Below are 26,935 nucleotides of genomic sequence, written 5' to 3'. Positions count from 1 at the left end.
TGGGCAGAGGCAGTTTCCTACACAGTTTCACTCTAAATAGGTGTCCACATCAGTCCATTAAGCTGAAAACTCCAGAAGAAAGGTGGACAGGAAAGCCTCCAAGCTGGAACACATGAAGGTGTTTGGAAGTGTAGGGTATGTGCATTAAAGCCAAGGTAAGTTGAATCCTAGGGCTGTCAAATGCATTTTTCTAGACTTTACACCTGGAGTGAAAGGATATAGACTATGACATCCTACTAAGAAGAGATGTGTTAACAGTAGAGATGTTGTGTTCAGAGAAAATGATATGTTTATGATGTCCGAGCAACAATCTACATCTATGTCTAAGACCAGTAGCACAAGGTTTAAGGTGGAGCCTCAAAATGATTAAGGAGATTTTACTTCTTCTCAGAATCTAAAAACTGAAGGTGATGAAACTACTGAGACAAGTGAACTTTTGTCAAATGAACAAGTAGAGACATATGGAGATTTACAAAATTATTCCCTTAACACAATGGACAAAACTAGGAGAACAATTGTGCCCCCTGCAAGATATCTCAAATCTAACTTTACCAGTGTTACTTTAAGTGCTGCCATTTCATTAAGCAACAATCAACCCACCAGTTTTGAGGAAACAACTAATAACCTTGATAATAAATAGTGGATTGAGGCAATGAATGATGAAATGAGGTCTCTCAACCTAAATGATACTTAACGACTAGTACCTTTGCCTAAAGGGTACAAACCTATTTCATGTAAGAGGATTTACAAGTTTAAAGAAGAAATTCCAGGGGTACAAACGTCTAGATTCAAGGCAAGACTAGTTACAAAGGGGTTCACACAAAAGGAAGTGATTGATAATACGGAGGTCTTTCTTCTGTGGTGAAACACACATCCATTAGACTACTCCTCTCCCTAGTTGTTCAAAAGGACTTTAAGTTAGACCAATTGGATGTGAAGACAACTTTCTTACATGGATTGTTGAATGAAACTATCTATATGTAGTAACCTCAAGGGTATGTGATGAAAGAAGAAGAAGACTTGGTGTGTTTACTAAACAAATCAATTTATGAGCTCAAGTAGTCACCAAGGTGTTGGTATGATAGATTTGATGAGGTAATCTCTAAAATGGGATTCAAGAGAGCTCCTATGATTGGTGTGTGTATACCAACTCTAAAAGCTTCAAAGAACTAGTGTATCTACTCCTTTATATAGATGATATGTTGCTAGTTGGAAGATCCAAAGAAAAGTTGGGACAAGTCAAAGTCCTTCTAAAGAAAGAGTTTGACATGAAAGACTTAGGGGAATCTAGAAGGATTCTAGGAATTAAAATTGACAGAGAAAGAAAGCAAGACAGATTGTATGTGAGTCAAGCTGAATACTGTGGAAAAATACTACATAGGTTCAAAATGGATGGTGCTAAGCCTGTTGGCACTCCACTTGCTCCTCATTTTAAACTCTCAACTGCAAATAGTCCAAAGAGTATAGACAAAGATCAAATAAACCATATGAAGGTTGTTTCCTATTCCCAAGCAGTGAGATTTTTTATGTATCTAATGACTTCAACCAGACCTGATCTGTCCCATGCTACAAGTTTGGTCAGTAGATACACTGCCAATCCTAGTAAATGACATTAGGAAGTAGTTAAATGGATGCTGAGGTATCTTTGTTCATCAAGGAAGCTCGAATATTATAAAAACAGAATGACCCCTCCAATGATGAAATGTATTGTTATGTTGATGCTGATTATGCAAGGGATCTAGATAGAAGGCACTCACTATCTGGATATGTTTTCCTATGGGGAAACAATCTAATAAGTTGGAAAGCAAGTTTACAATCTGTTATGGCCCTTTCCAGAACATAAGCTGAGTTTATAACTCTGTCTAAGGCTGTGAAAGAAGGTTTGTGGCTGAAGAGATTACTAAACAATTTTGGCATTACACAAACAAAAGTGAGAATATATTGTGACAATCAGAGCACAATCTACTTGTCTAAAGATCAACAGTTTCACAGCAAAATCAAGCACATTGACATCAAGTATTACTTTATCAGACAGAAGATTGAGAATGAGGAAGTTGAGATAGTAAAAATCCATACTTTAGACAATGCGACTGATATTCTAACCAAGACAGTTCCTCAAAGTAAGCTTGGTCATTGCTTGTACCTCCTTGGGTTCGAGTTACCTGAAAAAGGTTAGCTCAAAATCAACACAACAAGCAAAAAGGGAAAGGTACTCTAGATGTTTACAAAGGTGGAGATTTTTACAGAAAGAACCAAGACAAAAGAAGTTGTAGTCAGTTGATCGTTGTTGCCTCTTTTTGTTATATTTGTTGTAACCACAACAGCTTCTTCATTGAAAATAAGAGCCTGTATAAAGAGAAAACAAATGAGAGAATAAAGAGAACAAGAGAGAGCAAGGCATTCATTCTGTAAAGGAGTTTAAAGAATAAGTAATAAAAAGGGATCCTCCCGATTTGAACAGTGGATGTAGGCATTTGGCTGAACCACTTAAATACTTGTGTTCTTTCTTTCTTTCTCCACGATCATCTAGCTTTTACTTAAGTATCTGTACACGATCGTTTAGTTCCTCTTATTTCATTTACATGATCGTCTAGCTCTGTTTTGCATCGTCTATACGATCATCTAGTTCCTCAGCTGTCGTTTATATGATCATTTAGTTCCACACAACTATCGTCTATATGGTTGTCTAATGCTTCTTAATATCGTTTACATAATTAAACTATTGTCTAGTTCCTCAAAGTTTCGTTTACACGATTAAGCTGAATACAGGTAAACTATTAAAGAGTTTTGAAGCTTAAAGGATACAGTCTTCCCTGAGTCTTGAAGTAAAGTTGACCGTTAATGCTGAGTAGTTTGGACCTACAAACAAAAGAAATATAATTATTTGGGACAACAGAAACAAAATTCAAAGTTGAATGATAAAGCTTAGGAAACCTATTAAAAGGATGTTTAGTGCAAGAAGTGGAGTTGTGGAGTCTAGAGAATTGTGAAATTTGAAAAGTTGTTTAGTTGTGGAGCCTACAGTATGAAGAAAAGAAAAATAAAACTTGGATTTTGTTGGGTAGCACTTATCAGCATTGAAAATTTTTTCATGATATCACCACTTATTGTGTGCCATTTTAGAAATAGTTGTAGGACCCATTAAAATTAATTTGGAGTTCATACACATTTATGAAGACAAATTTATATTGTGAATAGAGGATGGTACTCTAGTAGTACTAAAGATATTTTGCACATACATTTGCCCAGCAAAATTTTTTCATGTGACAAATATTATTTTAAAAAAAGAGTTGAATTGATTACTAATCATTTCTTGATTATTAATAAAACATAAAATGATGTTTTTTAGTCGTATATCCACAAACTTTTTGGGTTAAACAAATAGTGAAATTCAGATATCTAATTAATACAAATCTCAGATTTTAAAGACTAAATATTCCTAAATTCATTCTATATTTTAACAAAATATAATAAAATCCATTATATGAAAATTGAGATTCGAACTCCATTACATTATTCTACATGTAATGATCTGACTTTCTAGGATGGGGATCAAACTGTTTCTAAATGCATACATAAATCTCAAACAATGTTATCACCAAAAAGGCAACTAAAACCAAAAAAATGAAATAAATTTTTATTATTAAAATTTAAAGAAGGCAAACATACTATTTTTTTTTTTGTTCAGGGTACCCCTAGCTACAATTTAAAAGGAATAATAATGAGAAGAAGAAGAAAAATATTTATTTAAATAAAATAACCAAGTCAAGTGAACAAGTAATTTAATAGCCTAACTTCTAAACTAAAACATGATAACATGAGGAAGATATATGCGGAAGCGATAAGTCCCAAGGCACGATCACGGATTCTACTTGTCATTCGCCACCTTGTCCTTTCCTTTACCTAGAGGAAAAAAACATGGAAATAGAGTGAGTATAATAATACCCCATAACCGACTCACTACTAAGCCCACTAGATGTGCAGATTAGTACCCCTATCATGAATAGAATGAACATTCCGACATAGGCATAATCATAAGCATAAGGGGCAAACCTGAGGACACGCTTTCATAGGAAGTAACTCTGGAAAGACACGATATCATAATTGTGGGTGGCAATCCCAGAAGGACGTCGGAACATACTCAGGGGATGAATACAGTCTGATAAGGGTGCCAAGCTTCATCGTCAAAACAACATACAACATGCATCGTCCAAAATCATAACAAGTCGTAGCATATTATAACAATCATAATAGCCTAACTCACGAGTTTTCTGAACAGACTCAATAATTGCATAACAATCAACCACAGCAAAATATTCCATCATACCTGAATTATGGATATAACCAATGAATAATAAGTCGACCCTTCACAAATCGCTCGTAACTACAGCAAGGTCAAATTATCATTTTATTCCCGTAATTACATCTATCTCCTTACGTGCCACTGACCCCTCTAATGAACAAACATTTTATAGTCTAACTATAAACTAATCCCTTTCGAGCCAGTGAGAGGATGAGCCTAAATGTTCAAGACCATAAACCAACCATTAAGGGAACAATTCATCTACTTACCCTAATGAGAAGGAGTGATTTCCATCTTATGTAGTTATGTTCCTAGCTTTCTTCTCAGACAAATCCCTAAAATGCTAGACTTATTGAGTTGGTGAGTGTCCGTCCACTCTCACCCATACAAATCATGGGATTGCCCTCATATATAGGGGTTCATAACTAACTTAGGATTGAGGTTGAGTTACCTATGGTCATCTTATAAACTGTTAATCTCTTTAGTCAACGATATTATAAAAAGAGATTAATCATTTTGCAGTTCGGTCTTAAAAATTTCTTATATAGGAAATCCCTCGCACATGTCTCCACATGAACAATTAGGATCAAATCGTTTGTAATACTTGTAGCAATTACAAAGTGTGTCGTATCCATACTGTCACAAGGAAAAGACATTAAATCTTATCCATATACTACAGACCATTTAGGTTATTACTTTAACATGATCTATTTGTATATCTACCACACACTATTCAAGTTTCATAAAATAATCTCAAATCCTTTCTTTAATGGATAAAAACATATAAAATAATCAACTATTTTTTCAAATAATATATTAACTATGAGTCTTTAGAGCATACATCCCAATACAAATGACTAAACAAACTTATAGATGATATAAAATTTAATTTTCAAAGACAAAATTGAAAAACTAAATAGTTATCAAACGATTTCTTAGTTTTTAGTTTTTGAAGAATAAGCTCAATAATACTTTCTCACTATATAATGCAACAGAGTTGAGATTACGCCACATAACTAAACATGAAAAGTACTTCCTTTAGAGCTGAGAACTATCTAAGAGTTGTTTCAAATAATTCAAAAAACTCTACAATTTTCACAATGAGCTATTCATAGCTTTAGAAGGAATAAAAAAAAATAACTAATTAAATTCTTGTTACTTAGTTAACCACTAGTTAATATTTTTTTATTTTTAAAAAAAAAATTATATTTTTATGTTTGTGTTTCATCCCTTGTTATTAAAACATAATAGTAGGGACTGACTATTAATATAGTTCAAAATTTGAAATATAACTGACAAAAAATTTAAATTTATGATTAAATATTTTAAATACAAAAATAAAATCTAATTTAACTAAATATCATTTTTAGAAAACAATTGTATGATGAATTGCCTAGAAAAAGAAAACAGTCGTGGAATTGAAGAACATATTTCAAGAAGAATAATATTTGGTGTATCTTGGATTGCACTAATCTTTTTGCAACTAATTCTTTTAATTACATTAAAAAAAACTCAAAAATATTAACAAAATGAGAAAAGGTTTGTCATGTAGCTAATTGTGGTTGGACAATTGAGTGAACTGTATAAAAATGTATAAACTCGAAATATACTAACTATTTTTCTTCCAGAAGTAAGATAAGAAAAATAAATCCCTAGTTCCCACTTTTGATTTTTCTTTAAAATAAAATGTTATAGAATATTTTAGATTAACATAGACAAATTGTGAACCTCAATAGAATTGGTTCGTGAATAAGTGCAAATCACGGTACGTTCTAAATTGTGAGCTTGGTGGAGTCCCTTATCCACGAAGAAGATACAAATTTAACTTTAAAGAAAGAATTGGTGCTTTGAAGCTTCGTAGTTAACTACCAAGAAAGTCTAGGATTCTAGCGAGAGTCGAGAGCTATTATTTCCCTTTTGAAAAATTTAAATACAATTATTGAGAGCATGCATATGATCATCGCATGCATTAAACTAAAATGAATCTTACCTTTTGAGGAGTTTTGAAAAGTAAAATAAAAATCCTATGAAAAACTGAACTACAAATAGGTTAAAAGATTATTCTCAATCAGTTGATGGGGCATTAATAGGTGCAAGTTCAGCACAAATGCGAGGATTTTATTTTCCACTAATGTTAGGATTTACATTTGCACATTGAGATATGATCGGTCATTGACTTCCACTATAAGTGAGGTCAATATCAGAAACTTCCACACCTTCACATGGCACAGTTTTACTGCAAACAAGTTTGACTGCAACTGGAATAGCTGAAGTGCCTTTTATATTCTTGAAACTAACTTTGCTTATCTTAATTTTCGAAGGAACCTAAACGTTAAAAAAAAAATATTAATGAAATATATATAACTCAAAGATTGCAGCTTTTTAAAGCAATAGGTTTTAATACATACCTTTCGATTGCACTGGTTCCATAGACAATATTCTTGGCCTATGATGACAGGGTTGCTAACATTAACCATTTCAATATCTTCAAAATGCATGTCAGTGACTAGGAATGTGTCGATGGAATCTAGCCATGTCTTGATCCTAACCCCATTTAAAGTATTGATCAAATTGCATTTTTTCACCGTAACTCCTTCCAGAGTTTGTTCCTTGCTATATTTGCCCAAACTTCCAATGCTAATTTCATGTCCTAGTCTACAAGTAACATCACTAATGGCTATTTGTTTGTTACTATCTCCCGTAGATATACAATCATTCTCGGTCCGATTTTGGTATTAAGAATGTTAATCCCTTTTGAACTACTCACGTGAATTCCATCGATGTTGGGACTATTCTCTAATACAGTAATTGTCACATAGTCAAAGGTAAGATTTTTGCAGCCCAAAAGATTGATATGAAAGTTCTTACTATCCAATGAAGTTATGTTCTTCACTATTGAATTAGTGATGAAATTGAACTTCAAATTCTGCAATCGTTTTATACAAATTAAACATAAAACTACTCCTCATGTTAAAATAAAACATATGTTGATCAAGAATATGTGCTCCTAACTTATAAACGAATATTAGGCCAACAATAGAAAGCTAGTATATTTAAAGTATTTACCATCGGAAGTTTGGTGCATATCTCCAGTACCTGACACTATCAATTAATCAACATATTCCAAAATGAGCAACCCATCTCCTTTTGGATCAATCGGAGTTTGTAATGTCCCTTCCATTTGAACCTCAATAGAACTTTTGCAAAGGCCTTTAAGGTTAGATTGACTTAATTGGTAATTTCCTTTTCGAATCAACACTTTACTTGGAGTGGTGGACGCATATGCCTCCTTCCATGCACTTGCCCAAGCCTATAAATTAAATCATTTCATTTGGTAAAAATATTTTGTAAAAATTAAATTTTTTTATCAAATTAATACAAAAACATACTGTTGTGATATTTGCATTAGATTTGACATCATACGTTGTGACATCGAAAATACCACTATATTGACTTTTAGCATTAGATACCAACAATAACAATAATGGTACTAATGCAACAAAGTTTGATCTCAATCCCATTCTTTCCGTTTTTTTCCTTGCAAATTCCTAAACTTAGAGAGATGGATATGAATGTTCTAATTTCAACTCATCCAACTCTGTTTATACACCAAGAGAAAATTAAAATGATTGAAGTTCTCTCAAATATTATTAATTAACTAAATTTGTCAAAAATAAGTGGGTGGTGAAGTTAAACGCTTGTTTGCCTATGATTAGTTTTTCCTTAAACATTGGATGACTCGTTCTCTCACACTCACTCTAACAAAATTCATTTTTTAAATTTCTTTCGGACAAACATCAAACATGCATGCATGTCCACACCGCATAATGTGCAACAAATGGAGAAGAAAATTGCTTACAAAAAAGTGGAGAACAAAAAATATTAGGAAGTATAGATTTGAATAAAAATTGCCCTTCAGATCATTTATTTCATGAGAGTTCAAGATTATCATGGGTGGACATCTAAATTATCGCGTTTGTTTTGCGGTAATGTAAGATGTTTGGATATTTGGAGATTCTTAGGTATCATGAAAGTAGTAGATGTCCTTCGAAAACATAAATTTTCTAAATTCCGGTGTTGAGGGCATCAATTTTTTATCTCTTCATTTTTCACACATATATATAAACATCACTTTTCATTAAGTTGATTATGTATATTTCAAGTGTATTTCTACAAGGAACTACTATACTAACACCCTAAGAATAGAGCCTAACCATATCTTAAAGACTCACCAAATAAGACTAAGTATAAGGAGACCTAATATACATTGACACCCTCCCTCAAACTCAAGGTGGTAAGGTTGGAATCAACTTGTGTTTGTTAAGTATTCGGAGAAAATGACCAGGAGCCAAAGCTTTGGTGAGAATGTCGGCGGGTTGCTCAGTGGTGGATACAGAGTGTAAAATTAGAGTTTCGCTCAGAAGATGATGATGCACAAAGTGACAATCATTCTCAATATCTTGGTGCATTCATGAAAAACATCATTTTGAGCAATCTTGATGGCACTACGATTGTCACAGTGAAGTATAGTGGCAAACGACTAAGGGACTCCCATATCAGTAAGAAGCCAACGAAGCCACAAGAGTTCTGACTTAGCATCAGCTAGAGCACAATATTCAAACTTCGTACTCGAACGAGAAACAACACTCTATTTATTATTGCGTCAAGAAATTGGAGAATTATTGAGGTAGAAACAATAACGGGAGGTAGAACGCCATTCAATAGGATCACCAACCTAATCAGCATCAGAATAGCCTGATAAAACCAGGGAAGACTGGGAAGAAAACTGAAATCCATGCCCCAAAGTACCCTAGATATAACGGAGGATACGAAGAAAAACAGTAAAATGAATGGTTTGAGGGGCAGCCATGAATGACTAACAATGTGAACATCATATGCAATGTCAAGACGAGTGACTGACAAATAAAAAAAATACCAACAAGTTGACGATCGAGACTGATATTCTTAAGTGGAATTCCATCAAACGAAGTCAAACGAATACTGGGATCGAGTGGTGTTGGAGTTGTAGCAGAGTAAGTAATACCGGAGTGCACCAAAAGATCCAAGGCATATTTTACTTAAGACAACGAATAACTTAAGTCCAAGAAAGTAAATAAGTGAAGCCAAATTCTTCATCTAAAAGTGTTTGCCAAGATAGTGTTGTAGATCAGATAGCTCCAGGATCATCCCCAGTAATAATCATATCATCAACATACAGGAGAAGAAGAACAATACCATAAGTTGACTGCTGCGTAAATAGTGTTGTGTCATGAGACTGGACGTATATCCAAGTTGAATGATAGTGGAACTAAAAGTTGCAAACCAAGCTTGAGGGGCTTGCTTCAAACTATACAATGCTCGTCGGAGGGGGCATATCTTCTGGTATGGAAAAGAGATAATTGGAGGCTATTGCATATATACTTCCTCAGATAAGACCCTTTTTAAGGAAGGCGTTCTTGACATCCATTTGAAAAAGTAGCCACTGTTTAGTTGCAGCAACTGTTAAGAGACACTGATCATTCGTGCCACAGATGCAAAGGTCTCTTTATAATCGATCCCATACTCTTGAGAAATCCTTCTGCTACCAACCGAGCTTTATAACCTTAATAGAACCGTCAGAGTAAGGCTTGATCTTGTAGACCCACTTTCAACCAATGCGTTTTTTTCGAGGGGGGTAAGTCAACGTATTCCCATGTGTGCATTTTGTCAAGAGCCTGAAGTTCTTCTCTCATAGCTTTCTGCCACAGAGGATTAGTATTTGCCTCACGAAAAGAGGTAGATTCAACCAAGGAACTGATAGTAGAAAAAATAGTGAAAATCTCGAAGGTGAGTAGAAGGTGCCTTTACCCTAGTGGAGCATCGAATAGGAGAGGTAGGATCATGAACATGTCCAAATTCTACAAGTGAGACACAAGGCTGGTGAAGGTCAAGAGAGATAGGCACGGACTGTTCAAGCTTAAAATCATCAGAAGATGTAGAAGAAGGGAAAGGATCAAACGAACCATTGGAAACATAGGGAAGAGAACTCAAGAGAGAATCATGAAAGGTTGAGAGACTAGATAAGCTGAAATTTTAAGGTAAGCTTGCTAAGACATTTTAAAGTAAGTTTGTAGAAGGAAATTTCTTGAGCAAAGGCCTGAAAAATTAGTTACTCAAATTGAGTTAAATATGGAATCTTGAACAAGCAGGCAGTTGCTTGGGTTGAACAAGCAAGCAGCTTGAAGGGCCAGACAATGATACTAAGTTGCGTGCAAGGGATGTGTTGGCCTGGGCACAAGGATAGGTTGAGATGCGTTGGACCATGCAACGCATGCTAAGGTCGTAAGTGCAAGAGAATGATGAGGGCATTGGTCCGTGCGACAAAGCGAGTGTTGGACTGTGCAGGCAGGCGCGTAAAGTGTTAGGCGCAAGGTTACGCTTGAGCATGTGAGCGCGACTAGATGAACGCATGAGGCATGCGTTGAGCGCCACAAGATTTGCGCATGGGTAGTATGACGCAAACATTAGCTATGTGATGGGCTGTAGGCGTGGGCTAGAAGCTTGAACACATAAAAGTCTTGAACGCCTAAGGTCGGACATGGATGCAAGCAATGGACGCATGGTGATGGGCAATGGTTAAAAAGTTGCTGCCTAGTGATAACAGGCAGAAATGCATGTTATCATAGTGCTAAGTTTTTAAACAATGCTGGCTTGCGTTGATAAAATGTGTTAGATTGCGTCCAAAAAGCATTAAGTTTATTACATTGCGATCGCATGCGTTCATCGCATAGGAACAGTTGATTTTTGTATTTTTATGCAGAGTATGCGTTGACGCAAGGCAGAAATTGTGATCATAGGAAATCATTGATCGAGCGTAGCATTATCGCAAGGCTTTGCGATGATTGTATTCGCTAACATTAGCTCAAAAAGGATTTCCGCAATTTGGTGGGCGAAACTTGGTGGGCGCATCTGGGTGAAAGGCATAATTAATCGCAATGGACAGAAAGCTAATGATAGTCAAATCCGAATTAAGTTGACAGTTGCTAACGATAACAAGTACATTCAGCTTTTCGGGGACAAATATTTGGCACATCAATCAGGGAATTAAAGCCATCCCATCAGTGCAATCATAAAAGAGAAGCCGCTTTTCATCCCAGAAGCTCTATAAATACCAAAGGCAACCTTCAAAAAAGGGATTAAAAAATTCATAAGTTCGGATCAGTTAGCTCAGCACGTCTTATTCCATAGTTTTCCTTTTTATTTTAAGGCAGAGCAAGAGAAGAGTAGAGATGCCGGAGATCGCTCAGGGCAACTCGAGAAAGAACCTGAGGCATAGAAGCAGAGAGCGGGCCGACTCTCACAAGAGCGAGATTATCTTTTAAACATGAATAGAAAGATAGTGTAAAAGCCTAGGAAGCAAGAGATTGCTACCAGACTCTTTATTCTATTCTTGCATTGTTGTTCTGTACTTCATCTTTATATGGATACGAAGTTCTTATTCTACATCTGTTCACTCTCTTAGTACGAATGAGTAGCTAAACTAGTCGAATGGGTTGAGAAGAACTAAGCTAACATGACCTAGGAAGTTCATTGCTTGCGATTATCTTGTGTTATGTTGTGCCAAATATCCCTTTAGAGCTACTCGAGAGAGAGTCTAAAGAAAGAACCTAAGACTTGAGAGAGCTAGTTTAGAATCTAAACTCGAGAGAGCAAGATTAAAACTGCATAAACAAGAGATAGGGACTTAGAGATAAGCTCTGTTTGCTAACTTGCATCGGATGCATCCTAAAGATAGGAATGATATTATGTGGTTGCCTTATTTATATGTGTGTCATTTTTTCAACACATAAATAAGAATAGAGGCTTATGTGTAGGTCCTATAGACTTATCGCATATATCGCATGCGTTCTAGCCTTAAAAGCCGTGGCATTCGCACCGAGAGGTGGTTTACTGTTGTATGCATGTTGCATGATCGCATAGCATGAACACATCCTAGGAAGTGTTAGCCGAAACTTTTCTCAACCTGTTCACCGCATACTCATCGAATCTTCTATTTTATCAACTCTTTTCAAACTCCGCCGCATTTCTTTATTTTTCATTACCGCAAACAACAACCGTAACAACTATTGATTTATTTGGTTACCACAAAGTCTTCCTAAAAATTACCACCGCAACCTATTTTCCCAAGTCCTTGAGTTCGACCCTGGACTTACCAGGAACTCAGTGGGGTTTACACTTGGATTCCACTGAGAAAACTTGAGTGCTCAACATAATTTCATCATCACATATCATCCACAATTTCACTTCATAAAACAACGCATCAAGTTTTTGGCGCATTGTTGGGGACTTCGGCAAAATAGTGTGCTAATGGTAATTTTTCTGAATTCTTTGCAGACTCTCAATCTCTGGCGAATTATGACCCGGAAATTGAGAGGACGTTTAGACGGAGAATAAGAGACCGCCAACAACAACAGACAGATAAAGAAGAGATGGTAGAGCAGCCTGAAAATGGAGCACCAATGAAAACAACGTCATGGCGAATCCAATCCTTCTAGCTAACGATCGCAATAGACCCATTGGGGACTATGCATCGCCAAACCTCTATGATTTCTCTCTAGGAATCATGAGGCCTGCCCTCGACGGAAGCCGATTCGAAATGAAGTCAGTGATGCTGCAGATGATTCAGACTACAAGAAAATTCGGAGGCCAGCGTGGCGAAGACCCGCACGCCCACCTCCGTAGCTTTATCGAAATCTGCAATACTTTTATGTTCTCGAACATCTCTGCCGAAGAAGTTCGACTAACTTTGTTCCCATTTTCTCTTTGTGAACAGGTAAGAAAATGGGCGTATTCCCTCGAGCTAGGAGAGATCACTTCATCAGAATAGGTCGTAGAGAAGTTCATGAAGAAATATTTTCTAGCTACTAAGAATGCTAGACGGAGGAAACTCATAAAAAATTTTGAACAAGACATGGACAAATCGCTTAACGATGCCTGTGCGAGGTTTAAGAGATTGGTCTGGGATTGTCCATACAATGGTTTGCCAGATGCCTTCAGATGAAAATCTTTCATCATGGTTTAAATCCCGCTTCGCAGACCGCTGCCAATACGGCAGCCGCTAGTGGTCTGCTTGAAAAAACGTATGACGAGGCTAAGAAGATCTTGGATCGAATCTCTAAGAACCGTGAATATTGGAGAGAGAGTGATCAGAGACTGAGAATCAAGTATAACGACGCAAGTAATGGTGCTATTGCTTCACTACAGAATTAGATGACCGCAATGATGAACTTGTATATGCAATCAGCAGCCTAACACTGCAAAATGGGCAAATCAATGCAATTAGTCAAAACACCACAAGGTGTGCGACTTGCGGTGATGGGCACGCAATGGAAGAATGCCCACAGAATCCAGAGTCTATTTACTTTGTGAAAAATAACCCCTTTTCGAATACCTACAACCCCAGGTGGAGAAACCACCCCAATTTTACATGGAAGAATCAGCAGCAGAATTTCCAACCTATGGCGCAGAAAAAAGAGCCACCTAGATTATTCCCATACAATAACGGTCAAACAAGAAATCAAGACACCGCAATGATGAACTTGTATATGCAATCAGCAGCCTAATACTTCAAAATGGGCAAATCAATGCAATTAGTCAAAACACCGCAAGGTGTGCGACTTGCAGTGATGGGCATGCAATGGAAGAATGCCCACAGAGTCCACAGTCTATTTACTTTGTAAAAAATAATCCCTTTTCGAATACCTACAACCCCAGGTGGAGAAACCACCCCAATTTTACATGGAAGAATCAGCAGTAGAATTTCCAACCTATGGCGTAGAAAAAAAGGCCACCTGGATTCTTCCCATGCAATAACGGTCAAACAAGAAATCAAGCCAATAACTCACAACCGCCGCAATCTTCCTCCCTGGAAAGCCTATTGAAGCAATATATACAGAAAAACGAAACTGTACTTCAAAGTTAGGCTACGTCCATCCGCAACCTAGAATTACAGATAGGCCAGATTGCAAGCGAGTTGAAGAGTAGACCGCAAGGGGCTCTGCTAAGTTCAACAGAACGCCTACGTAACTCGGGGGGAGCAGGTAAAGAGCAATGTCAGGTTGTGACATTGCAAAATGGAAAAATTGTAGAGGGAGAAAGAAAAGAGCCGAGTCAGACTGCTCCCATTGCGTTGGAACCTGGAACTGCGGTGACATAAGAAGAAGAAGGAGAAAAAGAAGCAATAGAGCCAGAAGTTGTGTCAACCTGAAAGCCAATAGAGAAGGGGACCGTGAGAGTGCAGTTACCACCTTTCCCATAGAGACTAAGAAAGAAAAAGAATGAAGAGGTACAGTACCAACGCTTTCTGAATATGTTAAAACAATTACATATTAACATTCCATCCAATGAAGCGATTGAGGAGATGCCTGCCTACGCAAAGTTTCTGAAGGATATGGTAACCAAGAAGAGGGGAGCTGGTAAGTTTGCCACGGTGGCTTTAACACACAATTTGAAATCAATCATTCCACCAAAGATGAGCGATCCTAGAAGCTTTACTATACCTTGCTCCTTAGCAGGATTGTACATCGGGTAAGCCTTGTGTGACCTTGGAACCAACATCAATTTGATGCCTCTATCGATCTTTAAGCAGCTGAATGTGGGGCAACTTGTGCCCACAACTATGACTCTTCAACTGGCCAATAGATCTCTGGTGCATTCAGAGGGAAAGGTGAAGGACGTGCTGATAACCATTGACAAATTTATCCTACTAGCCGACTTCATCATCTTGGATTACGAGGGCGACAAAGATGTGCCCATCATCTTGAGGCGACCATTTTTATCAACAGGTCGCGCCCAGATTGATGTGCATAAAGGGAGATCACTTTGAGCAATAATAGACAGAAGCTCAAGTTCAACATAATCCATGCCACGAAGTTTCCTGACAAAGAAGACCTGCATGACTCAGACGATGACTAGAAAAGTTTGACGAAGAGAATGAAGAAGAGGATGCAAACGCATCCATTGCTGCCTGTAATGCGGTCATAACAAAAACAAGCAAGGAAGAAGAGCTGATTGCAAACCAAGAAGAAGAGCCAACAGAAAAAAAAGAAAGAAAAACAACTCAACCGTCCCTAGTAGAACCACTAACATTGGAATTAAAGACCCTGCCGAATCATTTAAAGTACGCGTTTTTTGGGCAAAACGAGAAGCTGCCAGTAATTATTTCCTCCGAACTTAACGAAGACCAGGAGAATGCGTTGATGAGGATTCTAAGGAAACATGTGCGAGCAATTGACTGGACACTCGCCGAAATTCGAGGAATTAGCCTAGAGTATTGTATGCACTGCATTTGTCTCGAAGAAGACCATAAGACAACGACCAAACATCAGCGCAGACTCAACCCTGAGATGAAAGAGGTCATCAAAAGGGAGATCATTAAATGGTTAGATACGGGCATTATTTATCCTATAGCAGATAGCACGTGGGTCAGCCCCGTGCAGTGTGTGTCGAAAAAGGGTGGCATGACGGTAGTCTCGAACGAAAATAATGAACTAATACCGATAAGAACCGTCACCGGGTGGTGCATTTGCATGGACTACTGCAAGCTGAATGCGGCCACAAAGAAAGATCATTTTCCCCTACCGTTCATTGATCAAATGCTAGACCGTCTAGTTTGAAATGACTTTTTCTGTTTTTTGGATGGCTATGTCAGGTATAACCAGATTATGATAACTCCAAAAGACCAAGACAAGACCACATTCACCTGCCTATATGGGACCTTTACTTTTCACCGCATGCCGTTCAGCCTCTGTAATGTGCCAAGCACGTTCCAAAGGTGTATGATGGCCATCTTTTCAGACTATCTTGAGGACTCTGTTGAAATCTTTATAGACGACTTCTCTATTTATGAGAACACCTATGAAGTCTGTCTAGCCAACCTGGAGAAGATACTGAAGAGATGCGAAGAGACGAATCTGGTGCTTAACTGAGAAAAATGCCATTGTATGGTAAAGAAGGGCATCGTGTTGGGGCATAAGGTTTCCAGGGACGGGTTGGAGGTGGATAAAGCAAAAATCGAAGCAATCGAAAAAATTCCACCTCCAACAAGTGTGAAGGTTGTACGAAGTTTCTTGGGGCATGCTGGATTCTACAGACGCTTTGTTAAAGACTTTTCGAAAATAGCACGATACTGAGTGCGTTGTTGGAGGCTGACAGAAAATTTGATTTTGACGACAATTACCTCAATGCATTCAGAGTTTTGAAGAATGCGCTAATTACTGCACCCGTGTTAATTACACCTGACTAGACACTTCCTTTTGAAATAATGTGCGATGCAAGCGGGTATGCGATGGAAGCAGCTTTGGCACAGAAGAGAAAAACAATCTTACATCCCATCGCATATGCGAGTAAGATGTTAAATCCTACTCAGACCAATTACACCACCACAGAGAAAGAGCTACTTGCGATAATTTTTGCATTGGAAACATTTCGAGCATATCTGCTGTGAGGAAAGGTACTCATCCATACTGATCATTCAGCAATAAAGTATTTAATGACAAAGAAGGACGCAAAGCCGAGATTGATCAGATAGATTCTCCTCCTTCAAGAATTTGACATAGAAAGGGGACAGAGAACCAAGTTGTGGATCACTTGTCCAGATTGGAAAACCTTGAGGTTGACCGCAACGAGTCAGAGGTGAATACGGTGTTCTCAGATGAACAGTTGTTCCATATTGAAGAATTTCCTTGGTATGCTGACATAGTCAACTATCTGGTTTGCGGATAATTTCCTGAAGATTATATCTACCACCAACAGAGGAAGCTCAAACATGAATGCAGATATTATTATTGGGATGAGCCGAATCTGTATAAAAAGGTGGCAGACCAGAATCTGCAATTATGCGTATCAAATACTGCTCAACAACGCATATTATCGCAGTGTCATGACTCACCATATGGTAGGCACTTTGAAGGACAGCGTATCGCAACCAAGGTTTTATAAAGTGGATTCTTTTGGCCAACATTGTTTAAGGATGCCGCTAACAACGTAATGAAGTGTGATCGGTGCCAACGCACAAGTAACATTTCATGGAAACATGCAATGCCGATGAACACCATTTTAGAGCTTGAATTGTTTGATGTGTAGGGTATTGATTTCATAGGACCATTCCCTCCCTCGAATTGTAAACATTATATTTTATTAGTCGTCGACTATGTATCCAAGTGGGTAGAGGCAGTGGCGTGTGCCGCAAGCGATGCGGCAGTAGTCTTTCGATTCCTAAAGAAAAACATTTTCACTTGTTTTGGCACCCCATGTGCCATAATAAGTGATGAGGGGTCTCACTTTGCCAATCATACTGTTAAGGAGCTGCTGCACAAATACAACATTCTCCACAAAGTGGCCACTGCATACCATCCAGAGATGAATGGTCAGGCCGAAGTGTCCAATCGGGAGATTAAGCTGATAATCGAGAAGGTAATAAGGCCTTCACGAAAAGATTGAGCAACAAATCTCGACGATACGTTGTGGACATATCAGACTGCATTTAAAATACCAATAGATATGTCCCCATATGCGTTGGTATTTGGTAAGGCATGTTATTTGCCTCTGAAGCTGGAATACAAGCATTACGGGTGGTGAAGAAACTAAACTTTGATTTGAAGAAAGCAGAAGAAGCGCGAAAAATTCAACTGGTCGAGCTAGAAGAATGGAGGATTAACACATATGAGAACGCAAAGATTTACAAGGAGCGCACCAAGCACTGGCACGACAAACACATATGCAGTAAGAACCTTCAAGTTGGGCAAAGGGTCTTACTATTCAATTCACATCTACGGCTCTTCCTCGGAAAACTAAAGTCACGTTGGTCCGGACCATACATAGTTAGACAAGTATTTCCGAATGGCACGGTTGAATTATCAAATGATGATGGAACCAACATATTCAAAGTTAATGGGCAACGAGTAAAAGCGTATCATGGAGAAGGCTGGCATCGCCAAGTCGACTCCATTGAACTGAGGAACTTTGAATAAAGAAGGAAGTAGTTCGTCCCTGCGTTACCAGACGATCAAAATTCATCAGGGACGCAAGTTTTGGGAATCATGGAATCTTCAATTCTTCTCTTCTTATTCAATTCACTATATCTTTTCAGTCTTTATCTATTCTTACTTTTCTTATTCTAAAAAAAATATATTTTTCAGTAAAAGAATTTTGTTTTGTTTAAAATTATTTAACCCTCTCTCTAATTTTCTTGCAACAATCGAGGTACTGGATTACAGAGATGTTACACGAAGAAGAAACTTATCTTATTCCATCACCGCAATCCAAAGAAGATAGATCACCGCAAAGAAGGTTGCATCAATATATAATGCAGGAGACAACGCAAATTTGGGGGTTGTATTCTTCCTTATCTCTATTTCAAATCTTGCACTATCGCATCGCATTTTAGTTTTAAAAGTTTTATCACCGCATCCTCTTTGATTACCGCAATCATTTGACATGGATAAATTTAGTAAGTTACCGCATGCTGTCTCTTTGCCAATTATGATTTCAATGATGAAAAACATGCTTCTATTACTTTCGTATATACTAGAGTCAAATTAATCTTAAGATAGTCACCTCATGAAATATTTCTAGAAGTTAGAGGTCCACTAGCTTTCTTTCAAACTCTTTTTACGAAGCTTTCTAAAAACATCGCATGACTTCTTTCAATCTTTTGGCAATGAGGACTTGCCACATTTTAAATTTGGGGGTGAGGTATTTATTTTCAACCTTGCTATTTTGAAAAAAAAAAAAGGAGGACAATTTTGAGAATAACAACTCCACTGTCAATGCAATGACAAAACCCATGTTGATAAGTGTTAAGTTGTGAAGGGCACTTACTTGTAGTTGGATGTCCGCATGACATACGTGGGGGAAAGCCAAAACGAAGGTAAGTCGTCAGGATCAACACATAAATAAATGGTCGCAACTCTACTGCCAAGTAGGTATGAGTTTAGTCTGAGAAAGAGTGCATTGCTCGTGGTTGGATGTCCGCATGACACACGTGGGGACAAGCCAAAACGAAGGCAAGGCACTTGGATCAACGCAAGGTTAGAAAAAAAATATAATGTCAAGAAATATGCAAGGATAAAAATCAATTAACACCCTGGTGGAAAAGTTTTCTTTTTGAAATAAATCATGCGATGTTCTGGAATTTAGTAAAGTTCTTTTGAAGGTTAAGCTTGTGATCCCTAGGTCTTAGAAATATTTTAAGAAGAGACTTGAATAAGGCTTAAGGAAACTTTGGTGTATAGGAGTTGAATGAAGTATCCTTGAGAAATCTAGGAAAAGAACATTACGGTCGACCTGCTAAAGGAAATCTTTAGCTTATGCTTGAGGATAAGCATTATTTAAATTTGGGGGTGTGATAACAGACAGAAATACACGTTATCATAGTGCTAAGTTCTTAAACAATGTTGGCTTGCGTTGATAAAATGTGTTAGATTGCGTCCAGAAAGCATTAAGTTTATTACATTGCAATCGCATGCGTTCATCATATAGAAACAGTTAATTTTTGTATTTTTATGCAGAGTATGCGTTGACGCAAGGCAGAAATTGTGATCATAGGAAATCATTGGTCGAGCGCAGCATTACTGCAAGGCTTTGCAGTGATTGTGTTTGCTAACATTAGCTCAAAAAGGATTGTCGCAACTTTGTGGGTGCATCTGGGTGAAAGGCATAATAATCGCGATGGTCAGAAAGCTGATGACGGTTAAATCCAAATTAAGTTGACAGTCGCTAACGATAACAAGTACATCCAGATTTTCAGTGACAAATATTCAGCGCATCAGTCAGGGAATTAAAGCCATCCCATCTGTGTAATCATAAGAGAGAATTCATAAGTTCAGATCAGTTAGCTCAGCACGTCTTTGTCCATAGTTTTCCTTTTTATTTTGAAGCAGAGAAAGAAAAGAGTAGAGACCCTGGAGATCGCTCAGGGAAACTCAAGAAAGAACCTGAGGCGTAGAAGCAAAGAGCGGGCTGACTCATGCGAGAGCGAGATTATCTTTTGAACACGAGTAGAAAGACAGTGTAAAAGCCTGGGAAGCAAGAGATTACTACTAGGCTCTTTATTCTATTCTTGCATTGTTGTTCTGTACTTCATCTTTATATTTATACAAAGTTCTTATTCTACATCTGTTCACTCTCTTAGTATGCATGAGTAGCTAAACTAGTCGAATGGGTTGAGAAGAACTAAGCTAACATGACCTAGGAAGTTCATTGCTTGTGATTATCTTGTATTATGTTATGCCAAATATCCCTTTAGAGCTACTCGAGAGAGAGTCTAAAAAAAGAACCTAAGACTCGAGAGAGCTAGGTAAGAATCTAAACTCGAGATAGCAAGATTAGAACTACATAAACAAGATATAGGGACTTAGAGATAAGCTTTATTTGCCAAACTGCATCGCATGCATCCTAGGAATGATATTATGTGGTCGCCATATTTGTGTGTGTGTCATTTTGTCATTGCATAAATAAGAATAGAGGCTTATGTGTAGGTACTATAGACTTATCGCATATATCGCATGCGTTCTAGTCTTAGAAGCCGTGGCATTTGCATAGAAAGGTGGTTTACTATTGTATGCATGTTGCATGAACGCATCCTAGATAGTGTTAGCCGAAACTTTTCTCAACCTGTTCACACCATACTCATCGCATCTTCCGTTTTATCAACTCTTTTCAAAGTTTGCCGCATTTCTTTATTTTTCATTACCGCAAACAACAACCTCAACAACTATTGATTTATTTGGTTACCGCAAACTTTTCCTAAAAATTACCACCGCAACCTGTTTTCCCAAGTCCCTGAGAGGGACTTACCAAGAACTCAGTGGGGTTTACACTTGGATTCTACTGAGAAAAATTGAGTGCTCAATGCAATTTCATCATCGCATATCATCCACAATTTCACTTCATAAAACAACGCATCACCTAGTCAAGATAAGGCCTAAGAATTGGGCTAAATGTCCAATGCACAGTGACCTTAAGAATTAAACGGTTTGACTTTAAAAGGAGAAGTACATTAAGAGGATTACCAAAAACAGTGAGTGGCTTTAAATGCTTTAAATTCTTTAAGTGAATTGCAAATGCTTTATGAATGTTTTAGTAATACATGTTTACTGAAAGCTATTTATGACAACTATTCTTAAATAGTTTCCAATCTCTCTTTAATGTCATGTTTATGCTATGCATTTTAATGATCATGAGTATGCATTTGTAATGAATTCTTTAGGGAAACTAAGTCATAAAGAGATAAGAATGTGCCTTAGAACATACGAATAACTCAGCACTGAAGGACTAAATGAGAAGGTACTGGAGCTTAGTCTTGATGTGAGATTTGCATAAATAGCTCAGTACTGAAGGACTAAATGAGAAGGTACTTGAGCTTAGTTCTAGATACGAGTTCAGCATGAATAGTTCAGTACTGAATGACTAGATGAGAAGGTACTGAAGCTCAATCTTAGATTTGAATAGCTCGATACTGAAGGACATAAAGAAGGCATTCGAGCAGCTCGATACTGAAGAACACTAAGAAGGTATCTAAGCAGTAGTACCTAAGGTACGATGGTACTTAACTAGAACCATGCACATGTAAGTGAAGTTGATGTTGAGAGTTGAATAAAAGGGTTCCTTCTCTCAGTTAAGTAGTAATGCAGTTATGTATGGTAAAGAGTGAGCAAGAGGGCCACTCTCAACTAAGGCATAGTTCAAAAAAGCATAAAATGTGATTTTTTATGTTAATGAATACGTGAATGATGGTTGCCTAAGTTTATGTTTCAGTTAAAGCTTTCAATTTTACTATCAAATTTATGAATGATGCTTATGTTTTAAAAGTCACTCACTCACTAGGCTTCCAGGTCATGTTTTCAAATGTTTTTCCCCTTCAAGGTAGTGGTCAGTTCCCAGAAGACATCTCTACTGCTGCTTTGCCACTCAAAGACATAGGTTGAAGGAAGCTTAATTGATGACTCTGTATTTGTTAGTACACATATGTCTGTCATATAGGGACTAATGTTGTATGTTGGGCTCATTAAGTTCTAATATACATAAGTGCATGTATGAACAATGCTTAAAACCTTGTAATGTAAATGTGTTAAGTTTTGAGTTAATTTGTCCAGTATGTTGTTGAAATGTATGTATATCAGGATTTAAGACAGGTCAAACAAGTTGGTTAGGCAGTAAATGCCAGCAAAAGGGTTGGTAACTACTGCAATCACATCTCCTTCCAAGTTAAGAGAGTGATCTAGGGCGGGGTGTGACATAACATGACTTGAATCTTGAGTGAGTTGTAAACTCCTACCTATGAGGGCGGTCCTTTGATTTGTATGGGTAAGAGTGGCCAGATCACCAACTCAACAATCCCACCATTTTGGGGATTCGTTAGATTGGGGAGTTGGAAACACAACTACACAAGATAGAATTCACTCCTTCGTCGAGATAAAGGTAAGTAGATAATTGCTCCTTTAAGAGCTGATTCCGGATCTTAAACATTATGGCGTCACACCCTCTCTTGGCCTGATAGGGGTTTAGTTATAGTTGGACTTTGAACTATTGTTCATTAGAGGGATCAGTGGTACTTAAAGAGTTGATGTAACTACAGGGGCAAAACAGTAATTTGGTCCAACTGTACTTACGAGTAATTACTGAAGGGTCATCATACTGTTGATTGGTTATATCCAATGGACACCAAAATATATTTGTAGTGCGAAAAGTGCAGTTGTCGGTCTTTAGTGAAGTGTTCAACAGTTAACAAATGGTGAATAATATAATTAAAGAGTTCAGTTAATTATTCATGTACCATTGAAGCTTCAAGCTTTAGATCCATGAGGTCCCCTTGGTAGCTCAATAGGATTAATTAAGAATCAGTTTTTGGATTAATTTGAATTGTTCAAATTAATAGAGGGATTTAATTATGTATGATATATTAAGTTAATTCAATTATATGTGATATAATTGTTATAATGTATTTGATACATTATAGCTTAATGGGAGAAAATAAACATTTGAATGAAATTCAAATATAGTTTCTATGAATGGGATTCATAGTTGTTAAATTTAATATAAAAATGATTTATATTAAATGCCATATAAAAGAGAAAAGAAATTATAGTTTATATTGTAGGTGATACAATATTAAAACTATAGGTTATATGTTATATTTGATATAACATATAGTTTAATATATATATATAATATGATAAGTTGGTTATCATATTTATATTTATATTATTATTATTTTAATAATAAAGAAGGGAGTTACAACTCCCTTCCCCCCCCTTTTTTCTCTCCACCCACATAAATAAGTGGTGGTTATATTTGGCAAGTAGAGAAGAAAAAAGTTTCTCCTTCTTCTTGCAAGGTTGAATGATTGAGAAAGTGAAAAGGAACGACAAAAGAGTTTTGTGGTTTTGAGTTTTTGAGAGAGTTCTCAATCTTTCTTCCTCTTCATTAAGTTGTCCCTCATAACCAAAATAGCCAGAGCCCACCACTCTTGGGTTCTCACCTTGAGAATACCAAGGAAACATTCGTGGTAGTGTTCGTTCGTGTTCGAGATTAATCTTGAAGAAAGGTTTCAAGTTGTTTGTGAACTGTTCGAGGGAAAACGTGAAGAAAGGTCTTCAAAGGTGAGGTTTCTTAAAACCCTTTCTAAAGCATGCTATAATTTAGAACTAAATGCATATCTTGTTACTTGTTTACCATAAAATTTTATATTCAATGAAACTGGAATTTGGTCGATCCGCTTCCACTCAAGGTTCTCTCCCCAAAGAGTTCCTTCAAACTGAAACATGTCCTTCAACATCCTTTACCTTGTCTGGCTCTAACTATAGCTCATCTTTGTCCTCAGTGACACATAACACATTGAAACCCAAAAAAACAAAGAGATGAGACCGATTGCTAAACCTCAAAACGTACAGAAACGGCCGGCCAATTCCAACCCAAAACATAAACAGACTGACAAAGAAAAAATTCACTTACCCAAGAGCTTCAAATGTCGACAGCAGATTCGAATGTCACAACAGATGGATGATTTTTTTATTGATTTCAAATTGTTGGGTTTTATGTCCCAAAACTCACAGTTTGTAAAAATAAACATATTCTATGGTCAATAAACTTATTATTGATTCTATAAATTACATACATGAAAGTCTAAATCCAATAAACTAAGATCCATGGCTATTATATGAATACTTGAACTTTATATAGAGACATAGAGATGGATCAAGTTCAAGTAAACAACCCAAAACGGTCTATAGTACATGATTAAGGTTTGGTACCTTATTCTGGTAACACTATCGGATGCAACCTACTCTATAGCTATTACAAGTTGTTGTAAAGATACTACAAACAAAGTGATCTAGATTCATTCATGTATTGACATGAGGAGTGGGGCATCCTATGCATTGAGTTTGTATAAGATTGGACCAAGAAATAAGTCACTCTTACTTTATAATGTTGTTTACTGTATAAGGCTGACTAGATGACCTAGGTAACTCGATCTTAATTCTGAGCTAACTATGAACTCCTGTTTTATTCGGGATTATCCTTAGATTTGCATAGGTGAGGATTGAATCAACAACACTGGCTCAATAAGCCTCCCATTTCAAGTGTAAGACTGGGTAGATAGTTGGGGACATAGGGTGCAAGACAGAATTCACGCCTACCCGATTTAGGGATAAAAGAAAGGTTGTTCTCTTTAAGTACTGAATTCAGGTCTTGAACAAGGGGCCCCACCCTCTCACTGGGCTGAGAGGAATCTGGTTTAGTGACTGGATCACAAACCAATTGTTTATTAGAGGATCAGTAAGAACTTAAGAAACAAAACGTAATATCGGAGGTAAAAAAAACAATTGACCCAACCATTATTACGAATAACCTGTGAATGGTCGACTTACTAATTATGGTTAAATCATGTTGACATAATATATCTACAGTGAGGGGAGTGCAACTATGGGCTTTAGTGGAGTGACTCATTAGTTAACGAATAGGGGTAATTCGATGTAAAGAGTTTAGCCAATTAATCTCAGATCGTTGGAGTCCATGATCTATAGGTCTACAAGGTCCCCCTACTAACTCGTAAATGGATTAGCTTTAGAGTAGTGTGATAAGTTAATTTGAAAACGTTCAAATTAGAATTAAACAGAATTGGAGAATTAATTAATATTTAAATATGATTTAAATATTAAATTCATGAAGGTGGTATTTGTGTAAAATTAATTTAATATTTGATATTAAATTAATTAGAATTAATTAAAAATTTTAATTAATTATTATTAATTTTATTAGAAAATTAATTTGTGAAATTAATTTTGTAAAATTAATAAAGTTTTTAATTTTGAAAACTAAATTGATTTTGGAAATCAATTTATAAAAAAAATTAATTGTAAAACACAAAAATATTGTAAAATCAAAAGTTGTAAAATTCCACTCATCTTCTCTAATAGCTCACTCAAAACTCACTTAAGTTTTTGCTTCAATTTTCCAAGCATGAGGTACTCTCCATGTAGCCTTCTTCATTACATGATCGTCCTGCAATAAATAGAGAAGATTGGAGTAGAAATCATTCATGCAAATTGTTTGAAATGGCTGAAGTTTTGTTGAAAATTTGAGAGGTTGAAAAAGTGTTTCTCAAGCTTCTACAGTAAACTTCTTTTCCAAATTTCCTTCATTCAAACTTATTTTGAGTCCCACAACTCAATCTAAAGCTCCAAGAGAATAGTAGGGAAGATCTTGAGGTGGTTCACAAGAAGAATTGGAGAAGATTTGCAACTGAATTCGAGTTTCAAGAGGTTCCACAAAGGTATGACCTGAAACCCTCTTATTATTGTATGAGCATGCTTTATTTACCGTCAAAATTAATGAATTAGAATGCTTATTGATCCTTGTTGATTCCGCTGTATGTTGATGTACTCCTTCACAAATGCAGCGAGATTGAGTGACACAAGAGTACCATTATGTTTGAAGAAAGAAATTTCAATACAGCGTATGGAAGACAAAAGATAAGGGCAACTTCATAATCTGGTATGGCGATGACATCAGCAGAGGATCATTTGGCAATTCTTTGAAAAAAGAGGTCATTTGGCATTTTGGGCCCAATATTTGGGTCATCTATACAAATTTCCCTAAGTTTAACTGAAAAATTTTAACTGTTTTACATGATATTTTTCAAACTAAATCCGAAGGGATATAAAAATTGATACATTTATGAAAGTTTAGAGTTGAAATTGATATTCTTATGAAACTTCAGGGTTTAAATTAATTCATTAATTAGTTTGGAGTTTAAATTTATATAATCCCCCAAATTTTAGGTTTTAGTTTATATAATTATTAGTTTAAGGTTTAACTTGATACAACTCTAAAGTTCAGAGATATAAATTCATATTTGCCATTATATTTATTTTCAGTTACTACAATATTGTCATAGGAAAATATCGAGGTCATTTTATTCGCTGACCTACTCAGAGTCTACTCCTCTAGTAACAAATTTTGAAAAGAACAAATATGAATAGATTCAATTGAAGAAAATAAATATCTCAATTGATAGTATATATAATTATCGAACTGAGACCACGTTTACCTCATTAAAAACGTAATAAATCAATGATAATGTTAAAAGTG

General features: G+C 36.6%; 1 pseudogene; it reads right to left on the bottom strand.

The window, feature by feature from the left end:
• Positions 1-6,367: 6,367 nt before the first annotated feature.
• On the bottom strand, positions 6,368-7,824 carry LOC120083871 (exopolygalacturonase-like; annotated as a pseudogene).
• Positions 7,825-26,935: the final 19,111 nt, after the last annotated feature.

The sequence above is a fragment of the Benincasa hispida genome, chromosome 8, assembly GCF_027475165.1.
Source record: "Benincasa hispida cultivar pf3 chromosome 8, pf3_genome.v1.1, whole genome shotgun sequence".
In the NCBI taxonomy this organism is placed as follows: domain Eukaryota; kingdom Viridiplantae; phylum Streptophyta; class Magnoliopsida; order Cucurbitales; family Cucurbitaceae; genus Benincasa; species Benincasa hispida.
The sequence above is the reverse complement of the archived record's forward strand: the minus strand, read 5'-3'. Positions and strand labels throughout refer to the sequence as shown.